Genomic DNA, 15571 nt, shown 5'->3' on the forward strand with positions numbered 1-15571 from the left:
TTATCCAAGCACTAACCCTGTTCAACCTTCAATACTCAGTTTATGGTCATAACATCTGAGAAGCCATTCTTAAAACTTCCTCAGCTAGGATGTGTCTGTGCAGTTTTGCCAAGCACAATGTAGATTTCCAGGCCTTTCCCAGTTTGTTGTGCACTGTGAGCACTTAATAAAATTTACTGGTAATAAACAGCAAGTGCCAATTACAGCACTTCTAGAAAGCCACAGAAATATAACAGGAGGCAGAGGCAATTCTCTAGGCCTTCTGCCCCTCTTGGGTGCCTGGACCCCCTCAATCTCACCTCTAAGCAGCAAAGCTCTCCTGAAGGCATTACATGAATTCATTTTGAGTAGATGCCTTTTCCCTCCCTTAAATCCACTTTGATTCCCCAACTATTGGTTGGTTCTTGCTTTTCCCCTTCTTAGAAAAAAAATGACAAGCATTCAGTTATATGTATTTAAATGGAAACCAAACTTGGGGTCCCTGAAGTTAGCTCAAGATATGGAGCAGAGGGTAAGAGCAGACAGGTCTACCATTCTCTGCCATTTCCTGGTCCCCAGACAGGGCAGCCCCATACCCTGGACTTGGTCAATAAGCCCCAAATTATCCCAAGCCAATGCAATTGTTTTTAATGAACCACTTTTCACACACTGTTCTCCCAAAGCATCTGGAATTATAATCAGAGGGGATAAACGTAAAGTCTGACTAGCCATTTGAGGGCTTAAATCGTGTCCTTAAGAGTTCATTTAACACAGGCTTTTTATTGCTCTTCAAGGCTGGACCCACCATGAATCCTGCAGGCAATTTCACTTATTTGGGGGTAATGGGAATTTTATAGTCAGACCATTTCCTCAATCCCAGGAGAAGAAATCAGACTCATGAAGCAAGTTCTTAAAGACTACTGAGTGTGTGCCCCTCTCTTCAACATTCTTTTCAGAGACCTTGTATTTTTTCTTCCAGCTAAGAATTCAACATTAGATCAAAGTGAAATAATTTACAATAGGATAAGATATAGTAGAAATCGATTTTATTTAACTTTTTCAAGGTTGTAGAAATAAAATTCCCCACCCCCAAAAAAGATCATTCCAGCAGCACAGAGATAGCCTGATTGTACTTTTGGTCTTTGTGCTTGCTGGTAAACATGAAAGAATGAAGTTTGAGCTCTATTACCATAACTTCAAACTACCATCATAACACAATATCTAGCACTGATAGTAGATTCTATGAGCCACAAACTGGGACTACTATTCAATAAAACAGGCGTGACATGGCGGCAAAAAGTCTGTAACCCCAGCTATTCAAGTGGCAGAGGTCAGAGGATCCCTGTTCAAAGCCAGTCCAGGTAGAAGATACTATAGGACTCCATCTCCAATTACCCTAGCAGAAAGCGGGTATGGAGGATTGGCTCAGGTAACAGAACACCAGCTAAGAAAGCAAGCTGAGCTAATTGAAGGCTCTACATTCAAATTTCCCCCAAATGGCCCACAATAATAATAATAGTAACAAACAAATGGTTGGTATATAATAATGAAATGGCCCACCATATAACTAATGTGAGCTAGTTTTTTTGGGGGGGGGGGATTGTTTTTTTTGTTTTTGTTTTTTTGCCAGTCCTAGGGCTTGATCTCAGGCCTGATCACTGGGCTTCCCCAAGGCTAGCTTTCTACCCCTTGAGCCATAGCACCACTTCTAGCTTTTTCTATGTATGTGGTACCAAGGAATCAAACCCAGTTCTTCGTGCATACGAGGCAAGCACTCTTACCACTAGGCCAAACTTCTGCCCCTGTGAGCTAGTTTTTAAAAGAAAGCAAAGGGGGGGAAAAGTAACAAAAGTAAAAAGGGCTAGAGGTAAGGGTCAAAAGATAAAGTGCCTGCTTAGCAAACCTAAGACCCTGAGTTTAACCCAAGTACCACCACCCTCCAAAAAAAACACAATTTACTTATTCTGGGTTATCAAGTTTGGAGCCTCTCCCAGTGCAGAATGAAGCAGGCTGTGTCTGCCAAGTTCAATCTTCAATAAGGGAGCTTTTATCAGGGAAGTAGGCAAGGACTAGGGCCCTGTAAGAATGCAGATTCCCACAGGCAGTCAGTCACATGTCCGCCCCCTCCTTTAACCACGCTTTTTTCTGGGCAGTTGAAGCTGAGCCTCAAAAGGCTGAGATGATTTCAGAACTGTGGCTTAATAGCCTAGCACACCAGCTTGATCCTCTGTGGGCCACTCATCCCTTGCTATGAAATCAGGCGGTCGCCATTCACATTTGAAGCACAAGATATTAAAAAGAAGAAGCCACCCATCCCAATACAGAAACAACACTGGTAATGACTTTAACCAGGGGTTCAGAGCGTTCCACCAGCCTAGCAAACATCTGGCAATAACAGCAGCTTTTAATTCATTCCCTCACCCTAGAGAGGGAGGAGGGAAATCCCAGCTGTGAAGCTGGCTCCTCACCCTGGCTGGTGAGCAGGGAGCGACTACAGACTTCGGGATTTAAGCTTGTTGGTGAAGGCTTATCTTTTTACATTTATTTCTTGATGGATCTACACATCATCCAGGCACCTCTCCTACTAGACACTCGGGGAAAATGAAGAAAAGCAACCAAACACCTGGCATGCTGCCCTGGGCATGCTGCTAGTTTAACAGCCAGCTCTCTCAGAGGAAAAGACACTGGTTTTATAGGCTCCGATTTCTAAGATCCAGTGCTCCCTTGTAGTCGATGGATTCCAGGCTGCCAGTTAGTCACGGAACACAGGGTTAGAAAGAAAATTGTTCTAGCATATTGGTGTGCACAAAAATACACCCTAACTCTATGAATTCCAAATCGGAAACTTTCTGAGCACTGACAAGACAAGTGGAAAATTCCACATCGTATAAAGCTGTATCATGTACAAAGTCATTGCAAAGACGGTGTAAAATTACCTTTGAACTGTGTGTGCCAAAACATGTGAATCTCTTGAGAGGTCTCAACCCTGAATCATCTCACATCTACACAAAACATTCTAAAACCTGAAAATAATCCAAAATCAGAAAGATTTCTGGTGTTAAGAAATCTGTGAAAGGGATATTCAACCTGTCTTTATTTTAACATTAGATGCTATTGGTTCTAAAAAAGCTCTTATCTTCCTAAGGAAAGCCATGAACATCTGGCTAGAGTCCCACTGTTACACCAAAAATCTTGTTGTTTATCCCTAGATAAGTGTACAGAAGAAATGGAGTCATTTCTATTCCATGTACAGTGTATAAAAAATCAAAATCAACTCTGACTTAAGTGTAGTGATGGGGGAAAATGAAAGAAGGACAACATAGACCAAAAAGCACTGTATTCGTAAGCTGATTTGCGCAATTGTAACTCCCCTGGATGACTACTTAAACATGATAATAAGAATAATGAATTTTAAAAACATAAGATTAATGATCATGACATTTATTCCATCATAACATTATATCCTGCCCTCCTTCTAAACCTGCTATTTACAAAACATGGGACAGGAGGCATGACTCAGGAGGTAGAGCGCCAGCCTTGAGTGAAAAAAGCCAGTAGAGAGAATGTGAGGTGCTGCGTATCCAGCACCACCACAAGTGAAAGTTAAAAGAAAACAAAAAGCACATGATTTAATGAGGAGTATATGCTCTGTCCAGTAGTCACCATGCCTGCAAAACATCAAATCACTTGGAGAACTCATTCAGAACACAATGTCTGGTGGAAGCCATGGGAAAGCCACCAGTTGAGGAAAAGATAAATGAGATGTGGCATATGCATGCAGTGGACAGGAGGAACATTATCATGCATGCTACAACACAGAAAAGCCCTGAAGATGCTGTGAAGTCAAATAAAGCCAGACTCAAAAGACTCCATTTACATGGGTTACCTAGAAAGACATGCACCAAGAAACAGGAACTAGGACAAAGTGACCAGGGCCTAGAAGAAAGGTGCAGAGATTCAACAGGGGAATGGGGAAAAAACCGCTAATGCTTGCACTATTTTTTTCTGCTCACGGATGGTGCTCTATCACTTTAGCCATACTTCTGCTTCCGGTTTTCTGCTAACTAACTGAAAGTAAGAGTCCAGTGGATTGATATGCCTGAGCTGTCATCAAACCATGATGCTCAGATGTGAGCCACTGAAGAATGACAGGTGTCAGACACCAGCACCCGGCATAAACAGACTTAACACCAGTGGCCTCAGCCCTTCACATGCTAAAATAGTCCATTTTGTGTTATGTTATTTACCACTTGATACACTTGATCCGGGGCATGGCTAAGTCACCTGGATATTCCAGAAGCTGTTCTGGCAATCTGAGGTAGGGAAGCTTGGGATCCACAATCAAGTCCAGTCCCTGTATTTATCCATGGTTTGGTAAGAAGAAACATGGTCCAGGCTGAGTTACTAGAGTGACAAAGTCAGAAGCTGATTTTATGTCTACTTCCAAGCCCTGTTTCTTCTGTGTTTCATTCTTCAGATAACTAAGAATGTTTATGACTATTCTACAACCTGCAGGTCACCTACCACAGATGGCCTTCTCTAGATGCCTAGGCATGCAAACGATTAGCCTGCCTTCTGCATGTAGCCCCTCAGGGTGGCCTTGCCTCTAGATGTTTGCACTTGCTGCTTTTGCTTCTGCATTAGCCCTGCCACCAATCCCACAACCCAACAGGACAAAAAACTCCAAGAGCAAATTCAGAGAAAGTGAGGACAGAAGTTCCAGGGCATTCCACAGGTTGTTCCCAAGCTCAACATCAAGCAAGCCGGTGCCTGAGCATGTCTGCAGATAAACATCTCCAGCCTTTAACCACCAGGCTTCTGGAAGCATAATGAGCTGGCTCTGGTGTGAATAAACTCTCAGTGAGGAAGAAGCACGCAAGTTCACGAACATACCAATGGACTTCAGTCATCTCATGCTCATGTCCATCCTGGGAAAATATCAGCTCAATGCAGAGCCGCATGTATTTAAAAAAAAAAAATGTCTCCTACCAGGAGGCATGCTTGGAAATACACATAGAACAGAGGAGCAGGGCCACACCTTGCCAGTATGGGTGGTCACCAGTTCAGAGGGAGAGAGGGAGGAGCCAATGGGAAGCACTTGCTGTGAGCTGTAGGCTGCTGCCTTCCACCTCTAAGACCCATTCTCTCTAGTAGTTTCTATTTGCAATATCCAGGAGCTATTCTCAATCTGGTTGGTAGAATTCTAAGATGGTCTTCCAAGATTTTCAACCCCTTGTGTACAATCCTCCCTGGAGTATAAACAAGCCCTGTAGCTGTGAGATGGCAACTCTGGGATGGGTGGGGGGGGGGGAGGGGAAGAAGAGAAGAAGAAGAGAAGGAGAAGAGGAGGAGGAAAAAAGAAGGAGGAAAAAAAAGGAGGAAAAAAGGAAGAAAGAGATTTACATAGGCGTGAAGTCTTTGATCAGTTTTGAGCTACCTGAGTTGGTTCTAAGTGTATCTGACCTATTGCCACAGTAAATGATGATGTAAAATGGGTGTACAATGGACAGAGACATTCCTACCAGCACCAAAGAAGACATATGGAGAGTTACAAGAAACTGAATTCTCCTGACCACCCTGTGAATTCAGAAAAGGACACCAGACTGCAAAAGCCCAGTGAAGCTGCACACCCCGAATCTTAACCTCTGTGACCTATGATAATGACTACTGTTAAGGGAACTAAGTTTGCCATCACTACCTACGCATCAGGTGTAAACACAATGGTCTGGGTATCAGTAGCAGGAGACAGCGGGGCCAGGCAGGTCACCACTGGAGAATACTAAAGAATCTTTCCAGCTCTTTGCTGGGAATATTCAGAGGCCAACGCCACCATCCTTCTCTGACATCATGAAGAGTTTTCTCAACCTGGCCAACACTAGAAAAGTAAAAATCAGTGTAGCCAAAGCCAGCGGCAGGCTTCAGAAATCTCATCTCCAAACTTAAAGGCAACCACAAACTCCCCCCCTTAAATGGCCTTCCAAAATCCTACAACATCTGAAAAACAAAACCCCTGAGAAAATAGGTTGAGACAAATTTGACAGGGAAAGCTGATCTCTGTTTTAAGTTTCCTTACCAGTTTAACAACAAGAAGAGATTTTTGTATAAAGTATGATTTTTTTAATGTTAACAAGATCCTTTTAAACAAGTAGGGTCATTTTTTTCTTAAAGGCCAAAATAGCCTGGTTTACATTATGGGTAGGCAATCTATGAATTACATCTTATACATCTTTTTTCAGTTAGGAAAAATGAGATGGGGGGGGAATCCCTGTTATTTGGGGGTTTGTTTGGTTCTTCTTTTGAAATGTATTAGCAATCTCTACTCAAATTTCTAGAGCTGGGTAGATAAAATTAGTTATACTGCATAGGTTAAAAGGTAAACACAAGCCTTCCTGAATCTGAGACTTTTCATTAAGAAGCACATCTAAAGTCCTGTTAAGCTCCAAGTCATGGTAAAGACAACACTGCTGGAATGAAGTAGCTCTTTGGTGGGAGAGACATGTATTTTTCCAAAATGCTTTAAGTGACAGAGTAAAGTCAGCAGAGAAGAGGAAAGGTAGTGGAGAGGGGTGTCTGTGTGAATGGAATTCTCTCTCTCTCTCTCTCTCTCTCTCTCTCTCTCTCTCTCTCTCTCTCTCTCTCTTTCACACACACACACACACACACACACACACACACACACACACAACATGGGAAGGCTAGCCCTCACAAGACCCTCAGGAATCTGGTCTAGAAGCTGTCTCCAGAAAACAAAGCAGAGAACTGGGAGCAGGTGGCTCACGCTTGTCATCTTAGCTACTTGGGCCAAGATCTGAGGACTGTAGTTCAAAGCCAGCCCAGGCAGGAAAGTTCATGAGATTCTTACCTCCAATAAACTACTCAGAAAAAATAACCTCAAGTGGCAGAGCACTAGCCTTCAGCAAAGAAGTTCAAGGACTATATTCAGGCTCTGAGTACAAGTTCCAGAAAAGGCTGGGGGGAAAAAAACTGAATATAAAGCATGGTATTTGGTCAAACTACATGCACTTTTTGTGTATTCTTGATTGTATGATGCATCTTCTTTTTATTTATTCATTTTTGTTTTTTTATTTTATTGTCAGGATAATGCATAGAGGGGTTACAGTTACATTCATCAGGTAGCAGGTGCATTACTTCTCACACATTGATATCCCTTCTCATGTCTTTGTCCCCGTTTCCTACATCCCACCCCCTCCCAATCATCTTGTTTTTCTCTCCTTCCCTTCCCTATTTCAAATAAACTAAACATATATACAATATACCAGGTAATAAAGTCAGATACAGATATGAGATTAACTATAAGGGAAAAAATGAGAAGAGAAATAATGTAGTACATTAGTGTGATGCATCTTCTATGAAAAGCCTGTAGTTCCAGCTACTACAGAAATTAAGGGAGGAGAATCACCTGAGCCCACAAGTTCAAAGCCAGCCTGGGCCGCATAGCAAGATCTCATTTGAATTAAATATATATATATATGAAAATAAGCATACTCATACTCCCAACGTTCATGTACATTATCTCATTTGCATGCTTCTGCAATAATAAGACATATTCCCAAAACATGTCCCTGAAACATAACAATTAGTAAGAAAACAGCACTGCCTCTCAGTTACATGTTGATGTCAGTCACTTCACAAGGTTTCTGACACACCAGCTTCCTTTGAAACTGTCAGTACACCCACACTACCAAAGGCCATGGAGGGAGAAAGAGCAAGAGGCAAAAATCTGCAAAGACACAACTCACATATACACGACTCATCCACACAAGACTCACACAAGCACCTCTGTCTCCCTCATCTCCTGACGGTCCTGGTGACTGTAATGTCCCTCCTCCTTCTTCCCTATATCCCAGGAACTGTGACTCCAGGGAAGAAGAATGTGACCTTCAACATCTCACTCCCCTCATCCTCTCAGAAATTGTCAAGCCTCTCTACTTTTCCCATCAGGATAATATTACCATCTTCATATCTCCGGGTGAATACAGTAACATCTACAAAGCTCTGCCACCTCATTCACACTATAGCCTGAATGACTGGCAGACCACTGACATAAAAGTAGGGTCCCCCTCCTCTGGGATTCAAAGCCCATGGCAAACAACAGGACTCCCTGTTTGCTCATACTCTTAACTGCCAGCAAATGTGTTCAGATCTAAATGGGGGTGAGAATGTGAGGGAAGAGTGATCTTTGGTGCATGGTTATAATTGGCAAAGAAAGTCTGGTTAAAAGCCAGATTGGCACGTGGCTGACTCCACCTTTCCATCTTATTAAAACAATGGGGTCATTTACTCCATCAATGCAGTGTGATTATTCTCACATGGGATGTTTAAAATAGCTTTTCTTCTATGTGTAAGCAGTGGGCTGTCTCCAACACAACCACAAAGCAATATTCTGAACAGCACAACCATCTTCTAGGTCATTCCCAAAGCAGCACTGAGACAAGACACCTATTCCCAACTGGTACTTTATGAATGGCAGTCAGTAATTAATAGTGCTCAATGAAAGGAGGGAAAGTAGACGTGTTAAGGGGAGCAGGGAGTATTAAGAGGAGCAGGGACTGGCGCCACCCCGAATGCCTAAGAGTTCCCTGCCCCATTGTGGAAGGTCGACAATGGTACAGCCCAGCCACCTTTGCCCTTCTAGGCAGGGGCAACCTTGACCTTCTCCCCACCCCCATGAGGAGGGATATCCGCTTGGGTGGGGAGGGGCCTGCTTTGTGTGGAGACCTGCCCAATTCCTGCACCAATTCCAACTAAAGTGATAGGTAGATTCAAACATTGGGCTGTAACCCTATTGGCTACCTGCGTGTGGCTGGAGCTGGTAATGGTCCCTCTGTGTATGTGACTATCCCATTGGCCACCTGTGTGGCCAGGTTCCACCGCATGGGTTTTGCCCTTAAAAAACCCTGCATGAGAGCCAATCAGGGTCACAGCGTCAGCTCCTGAGTCTGCACTGTGTCCCTGGCCGGTCAGTTCATCATCTATTTCCCCTGGCTGGTCAGTTCACCATCTACTTCCCCAATAAATTCAACTTTTTATATGAGACTGTCTCTGTGTGGTGGACTCTGGTGGGATGTGGAATCCCCACCTGGAGGGGTTTGGATTCCCTTCCTCTTGACCCCACAACAGAAGAAAAATATGGGAAGGAGTATCACTGTTCAAGAAGTGCCCAGTACTTAATGAGTGTAACTGTAACTCCTCTATATATCACCCCAACAATTTAAAAAATACAAATTAATAATAATAATAATAATAAATAGTGCCCAAGCTAGTGTCTTTACCCTGGCCCTCTCTAACTCTGGTCAAGAGGGGAAATTCCCTTAAAACTCCACAGGCATGTGTCTGTCTTAATTTTTATTTCATCAGAAGCCTGAATAGTTGCCCTGATTTTGGAAAGAAATGTACAAAAGTGATATTCTTCCTTTCCTATTCCCTTTTATATGATATTGTGGGTACCTTTTAAACCAAATATAAAAGTTAAAACCATGGCTGAAGGTGGGGGATCATACCTGTAATCTCAACTACTTGGGAAATAGAGATTGGGAGGCTCTCAGTTGGAGGCTAGCTTGGGCAAAGAGTTAGCATTTTAATCAAAGCAATGGATGGCTGCAAAAGTCTATAATCCCATCTACTTAGAAGGTCTAGGTAGAATTACCACAGTCTAATGCTGGCCCTGACCAGAAATACAAGACTCTATCTGAAAAATAAAGCCAAAAGGGCTGGAGGCATGGCTCAAATGGTAGAATTCCAGTTTAGCAAGACTAACACCCTGAATTCAAACCCCAATACTATCAAAAATAAACCAAAGACTACCAAAAGAAAAAGATTAAAGCTATTGAATTACGATCCACATAAGCACAATCCACAGTGAACTAAGACAAAGCCCAAAGAAATGAAACACAACATTAGCCTATAGGGTGAAAAAGACACAGACAAAGGAAAGCGTGTTTGCTATCTTTCATCAAAGTATTACAGACAATTAATAATTCATGCTATGAAGAAGACAGAATTGACCTATAAATCTTGAAACACACCTTCTGCATTTGTGAGCCACTAACAGCAAACACAGAATCACATAACAGATGCATTATTGTTCATGAAAGAACCCCAAATTAAAGTGTGATTTCCAGTCCAAATAAACACAGAAAAGCTGCCAAAGCTCTCTGCCTGACACCCCATGACCTCATTTGTTTTCATCAAACAATACTGAGTTTTTCAAATTAGATTAATCTTTTCCCAGTTATTAGGCCATTTGGATTAAACTTTATGACCATTATTAGTATAAGAATAACCACAGAAGTTCATTGGAAGACATGCTTAAGAAGACTTGGTTGTAATTTACTTATGTTATTGTTTTAGAGACTATTCTGGCTTCACCTAAGAATAATTTGGTGAATAGCACTGTCCCATGAATTAATGAATAAATGGAACCTATGAGCAATCTGATTAAAGCATAGAGGAATACAAACCCATGTAGTCTCACACACACACACACACACACACACACACACACACACACACACACATCCTTTCTAAGAATGTAAATTGCCATATTTCTGTCCTTGAATAGCTTCACTCTATCACTTCCTCTTCAGTAGAAGCAGAGGAAGATAAATAGGAAGATAAATCGGGATAAAGTTGTGTTACATCATTGTCTGACTCTTCCCCTGCCCCCAAACAATCCCCAAGCAAACAAGAACCTTATACAATGTATCAAGTCAGTGTATCACATTGGGGGGGGGGAAGATGGGGACAGATGGAGATGGGCAATATATAAGAATTATCTCATGCCTCTGTGTGGACCATGACAGGTAACTTTTCCCAGAGCAGTCCTGTGTAGATGCAACTACCTCTTACCTATCCACAAAAACTGTATTGGTTCTTCTGGAAAACCTCCAGGCACACTTCCTATTCCAGCCCAGTTCCTCTCCTTCTCTTTTCCTGCCCACTATGGCACCAAGCCTTGGACACCTTCTCCGCTAGTCACTATTTCTGAGTCTCCAAGTAGAGCGAGTTCTTTGGAAATAAGGACATCCTCTCTTGATTTTCTTGATTACTTGACACTGAAGAGTTTTACTTCCCTAATGCTCAGTTTCATCATATATAAAATAACCAAGGTAGTAATTAACTCACAATTGTGAGGATAAAGCCAGCCTGGAGTTTGGCCTAGTGGTAGAGTGCTTGCCTAGCATGCACAAAGACCAGGGTTTGATTCCTCAGTACCACCTACATAGAAAAAAAAGCTGGAAGTGACACGACACTCAAGTGGTAGAGCTCTAGTCTTGAGAAAGCCCAAAGACAGTGCTCAGGCCCTGAGTTCAAGCCCAGGACTGGGAAAAAAAAAAAGCCAATGCCCATAAACCATCAAACCAGCATCCAGTCGTGGGAAAAACTGTTGCTTCCATGAAGAAAGCACGTGCAGTAAAGAACATACCTCACAAGCCAAAGGGTATCCGTGTGAATTCAGATGCTCACAGTGTGGTGTTTGGGCTTCGGTGTTTATGGACCTGGAGTCGGAAGTCTTCGGAGGTTCAAGATGGTAATATTTGGGAAACCGGAAAGGGAAATATCTAACAGGCAAACTAAAAGCCAGGTAACCGTGGCTCATGCCTGTAATCTTAGCTACTCAAGAGGCTGAGCTCTAAGGATCATACTTCAAAGCCAGCCCAGGAAGAAAACACATGTAAGACTATTACTTCCAATTAACGGGCACCAAAAATAAAATAAAAACTAACAATAACAACAACAGACATATAAACGTGTCATGAGTACCAGCCTTGAATGATAAATAGATAAATAAACAAACATAAGCATAAACTAATGGATCACTCAGGCCCTAAGTTTAAGCCCCAATATTGGCACCAAAGTTTTTAAATTTAAAAAAAAAGAGCCGGGCTCTCTGCCCCTTTCACTGCGAGAATGAAGATCATTCTCAGCAACGAGACTGTAGACATTCCAGAAAATATCGACATCACTCTGAAGGGATGCACTGTGACGGTGAAGGGCCCTCCGTGGAACCCTGTGCAGCGATTTCAACCACATCAACGTCGAACTCAGTCTCCTTGGAAAGAAGAAGAGGCTCCGGGTTGACAAATGGTGGGGAAACAGAAAGGAACTGGCCCCTGTCCGTATTATCTGCAATCATGTACAGAACATGATCAGGGCTATTACTCTGGGCTTCCGCTACAAGATGAGGTCTGTGTATGCTCACTTCCCATCAACGTCGTTATTCAGGAGAATGGGTCTCTAGTTGAAATCCGAAACTTCTTGGGTGAGAAATACATCCGAAGGGTTCGGATGAGGGCAGGTGTTGCTTGTTCAGTATCTCAAGCCCAGAAAGATGAATTAATCCTTGAAGGAAATGATATTGAATTTGTCTCAAATTCAGCTGCTTTGATTCAGCAAGCAACAACAGTTAAAAACAAGGATGTCAGAAAATTTTGGGATGGTATCTGTATTTCTGAAAAAGGAACAGTTCAGCAGGCTAATGAATAATATGTAAGTTAACTCATCTTCAGAAATACCATCCAGGATTCTGATAACCAGTTTGTGATACTTCAGTGATGCAATAAAAGAATTCTATTGATGTGAGACTTAAAAAAAAAAAGACCGGGAGCATGGTGCATGGCCTAGTGGTGGAGTGCTTGCCTAGCATGCATGAAGCCCTGGGTTCAAGTCCTCCATACCACATACACAGAAAAACATGGAAGTGGTGCTGTGGCTCAAATGGTATAGCAAAAAATGTGTCCTAGGACAGTGCCCAGACCCTGAGTTCAAGCCCCACAACTGGCCAAAAATAAATAAATAAATAAATAACAAGGAATTCACTGTGAGTTCTTTCAAAAGCTCCACATGCAGAATGTGTTGCATATAAAGGCAATGTGGCATCTGTCACTGAAAGAGAACTCTGGGGCACAGTGGGGGGAACACCTACTCAGCTCCTAGACTCATCCTATAGCCACAGTGCTACAACACCTGACCTGAGTCTGTGAAACGCAGCATGCAGGTCTGAACTCAAAGGCCTCTCTGTGGCAGGGCTTCAAGCCAGCAGTGGGCAGCATGTAATAAGGAAAGGTGCTCATGGAGACTGCAAGAGGAGCACAAAGCAGGTCTGAACCACCAGAAGGGGAGAAATCCCCCTTCCCCTCCCCCAGAAGGAGCAGAGAGCAGGGAGGGGTGGGAGGCCCAGCAGGAATGTGGGGAGGGCCCAGATGGATGAGAATGAGGATAGGAGGTGGCAAATTTTTAAGTCAAACACAGTGAATATGTATATCACTATCTCTCCTTCCTTACCTCCATCCTCTGAAGATAAAGGGCTAACAAGCACCCCAACTGACACACACATTTTTTACAGTCCCAATTACAAAGATCCACTACAGTGGAGCCCTTCCCAGGCTCCCAGGTCTCCTTCCTTCTAGAACAGACCTGTATGGATACAACAGACTTTGAAAGTTGGCTCCCTGTTGCCTGGCAAAACCAAAATCCTAAGCATTTACTTAATGCTATGAGAGCCATACAACAGTTTCAAACAACATGAAATTTCTCAGTCATATTGTTGTTGAGATTTTTTTCAAAAGCGAACTATGAAATAATATTGCTGTCTTCTTCCACTTCTGTACCAATGAAAACATACATGTAAAATTACACATATATGTAATAAAGTGCAAAAGGGCTGGGAAAGACAATAAATTGATAACAGTTGTTATTTCTTAGCAAAGTGGGGTTTTTTTTAATGGTCAAAAGGACTTTTTCCCCCTTTCCTGCTCAAGTGTTTTAGTAGGATAATGTATTATCCTATGTGGTTATCTAATCAAAGCTAAAATTACATACTAAGGAAAGGAAGGATGCTAAGAAAAGGAAAGGGAATGAGAGAAAAATTAGAAAGGAAAACATTGTCCCAACACCAATGGGAAATGGTTGACCAATTTGGGGCGTTCTGGTACTCCCACTTCCATGTGTCCCCATAATAAAACAGCTGAAAAAGACTCTTGATAGACATTCACCAGTATGTCAACATCTGACTTTTATTTTCTTGGCCATTATGGGCTGTCTGGCTTTCTTATGTCATCATTCTAAACCTGTGAACTTTCCAGAACAGGAAAAGAGCAAATGGTCAGAGAAAAACCCTGGGTTTTAGGCTACAAAGCACAAATTGTTTTCCCACCCTAAGGGCATGCTGACTGGACAGATGCCAGCCTCACAAGTTGGAGGGTCTTGTTTCTCCATCTAGAAGCCAACCTTGTCTTCCTGTCCTCTCTTCATCTGGGAGAGCAGAGCATCTCCAGCCCATCAGTCTTGGGGTCTCAACAGAAACTTGAACATGTGGACTCAGGGACCCAGGCCCCAAGCTTCTGATACAGCACCTGCACCTGTACACCTGGACACTACCTAATCTGTCTCATCTGTCAGGAGCTCTGTGACCTTGAAAAGGCACTAAACCATTTTTATGCACAAAAGGGAGTGGTGAGGGGTCTCTCATACTACAGAGTAACGAAGCGTCTCTGGACACTACCGCTGTTATCCTGGAGAAGATGATACTGGTGACTGACCCATGGTCCACTGCATTTAAACAAGTGACAAAAGCCAGGAATGGATGCCTAAAGGGCACTCTGCCAACAAACCCTGGCTACTTCTCCATCTTGTTAACAAGACGATCTTTCCCTTGCCTGCTGAGGACAAGAAATCTCGTCCCCAGCCTTTCTGGTCACCTCATCCCTCAGAAAGTCAGAGAGATCCGCACCTGCATTTGTCCTCCAGGGCAAGCACAGGCTGTGTGCACTTCTGCAAGGGGCCTGAGATTCTGTCTCTCCAAACCCCACTGGATAGTGCCTGTGTGCTCAGAGCACTCACAAGCACAGATGGCTTCAGACCATCTGCTCTGCAGTCACCAGGTTAACTGGTCCATTCTCTGCTAGTAAAAATCCATGTTGTATCTTATATATTATTTATCCTAAATAATTTAATCTGATAAAATCTGTCCACCCTGAGACAATTTTGCCTAAACAGCACTTGATACTAAAATAAAGTCTATCAGAAAATTTCTGTTATAACAGGTTTCATCTCTGAGTCATTCTCATTAAGGAAGAAAAGACAAGAATGCATAGGAGTGTATAGGCATGCATAAGAGTCTCTAGAAGAACATCAGAGGGCACGTGAGTGTACAGAAGTGCATAGGAGTATCAGGAATGCATATGAGCATCTAGAAGTTCATAGGAGTATATACAAGTTCGTCAGGAGTGTACAGCACTACAAAGGAGTGTACAGAGTACATAAGGGTGTTTAGAGTGGAGCCAGGTGCGGTGGCTCACACCTGTAATCCTAGCTACTCAGGAGGCTGAGATCTGAGGATCAAGGTTCAATGCCAGCACAGGAACAAAAGGACCTGAGACTCTTATCTCCAATTAACCTCTAGAAAAAGGGAAGTGGGGCTTAGCTCAAGGTTAGGGCAGTAACCTTGAGCTGAAGAGCTAGGGGATAGCACCCAGGCTGAGTTCAAGCCCCATCACACGCACACACACACACACACACACACACACACACACGTGTATAGAGTGTATAGAAGTGCATAGGAGTACACAGA

The 15571-nt window shown here is 42.9% G+C and overlaps 1 protein-coding gene and 1 pseudogene across 1 annotated transcript in view; one reads left to right on the top strand and one right to left on the bottom strand.

The window, feature by feature from the left end:
- Bmper (BMP binding endothelial regulator) overlaps positions 1–15571 on the bottom strand; it is a 216467-nt gene that overhangs the window by 166387 nt on the left and 34509 nt on the right. The gene's annotated exons all lie outside the window — the stretch shown is intronic.
- LOC150062818 (large ribosomal subunit protein uL6 pseudogene) lies at positions 11911–12486 on the top strand (annotated as a pseudogene).

The sequence above is a fragment of the Megascapheus bottae genome, chromosome 5 (genome assembly GCF_031878675.1).
Source record: "Megascapheus bottae isolate mThoBot1 chromosome 5, mThoBot2.hap1, whole genome shotgun sequence".
Classification (NCBI taxonomy): domain Eukaryota; kingdom Metazoa; phylum Chordata; class Mammalia; order Rodentia; family Geomyidae; genus Megascapheus; species Megascapheus bottae.